This window comes from Aplysia californica, unplaced genomic scaffold, assembly GCF_000002075.1.
Source record: "Aplysia californica isolate F4 #8 unplaced genomic scaffold, AplCal3.0 scaffold00222, whole genome shotgun sequence".
NCBI classification, from domain to species: Eukaryota; Metazoa; Mollusca; class Gastropoda; order Aplysiida; family Aplysiidae; genus Aplysia; species Aplysia californica.
Window position 1 is genome coordinate 281,994 of NW_004797492.1, and position 1,482 is coordinate 283,475.

General features: G+C 38.6%; 1 protein-coding gene across 1 annotated transcript in view; it reads left to right on the forward strand.

Moving 5' to 3' along the window:
* Positions 1-1,482, forward strand: part of LOC101855106 (protein Wnt-5b) — a 147,235-nt gene that overhangs the window by 62,076 nt on the left and 83,677 nt on the right. The window lies entirely within an intron of this gene.

Below are 1,482 nucleotides of genomic sequence, written 5' to 3' on the forward strand. Positions count from 1 at the left end.
TATATATATACACTCCCACATGTACATACACCCCCACAACATACACACACACACATACAGGCCCGCGCACAAACACGCATACACACACACACGCGCGCACACACACACAAGTATACACACGTACTCACACAAGTATACACACGCACAGACATACACGCTTAGCTATGCATATGTTTCCACCCCCTCTCTTCCTTCCCCGCACACTCACGCTCATACACCATGTTTGTACATACACACACTCATCTCAAAAATATTTATTTCGCTCTTTCATATGGCCATATGCAGTTGCAAGCGCGGTAAAACTCTTTCCAAAACAAAAAATACATCAAAGACATTTACCTTCATCTCCTGCTGCATTACAAAATGAAAAACAGTCTTATAGAAACCCACGAGTTACTTAGTCTTCAGAAGTTTATTCATCGTGTTCCATATTTCCCATTTTATTACTTTGCTTGGATTTTGGAACTCCCAGTACCTCTGTTAGTTACGATACTGGCCTAGAACAGAAAGACAACACTCTTAAAACACTCCCATTGCTGCCACACTGCTCTTTAAATCCCTACCTCAGAATTACAAAGTTCTATCTGCGTAATACCTAGATTCTAGTTTTGAGAAATTTGACTTCATAATTTTTAAGTTTCACAATATGGCATGCGTTTTTTAATGCATTTAATGACTTGGATTTTTCTAACCATTTTGATAGAGCGGATAGAGCATTTGGTTTCTGACCTCATGGTCTCAGTAACTTAAAAGGCCAACAATGTCAGATCTCTAAATACGCCACCTGTCAACTATACATCTTTGTCAGTATCAGGGGCACTTTTTACTTCCGACACGTTATCCACATTTTGTGTCTTCGGACCACTCAACTCCCCACAAGGGATGCAATTGATCGATCAAATTTCTTGGTTAACCGAGCAATTTTTTAATTTCTCGAAAATTACTCGAACAAGATTTTGCTCTTCTCGCACACCTTTTCTCACCACCTCTCCATGTCATGATATTATTATTTTTCCCTGTGTGCTCAGGCAGCGAAGTTGTTCAACCGACAGACCATGAACCGTGAAAAATGCGATATCCCCAGTGCGCCTCTCTGTCTTTATTTCTTCAGAGATATTTTGCTTGTTTTGATTTTTCGCTGGGCATTACTGTTCGCAGCTACGGAAGGTATTGTGCAGATGTTGCATCAGTCACCGAGACAGAAATCCTGCTTTCACACGAGCTTTGATTGTCTCCGAATTGCGTATTTTTACTTTGTCCTGAACAGCAGGATTGACAAAACAATTTCGAAAAGCCGAGAATATTTTTTAGTGTTCTAAGGTCTGGTGGAGAAATAATTCGTAGTTGTAAAGTGCATAAGGCATACAGTTGAGCACGGATATCGCTATATACGTGCACTTATTGTTATCAATGTTATTTTAATTATAATTCCTATCGTTATTAATATTATTATTATTATTATTATTATTATTATTATTATTC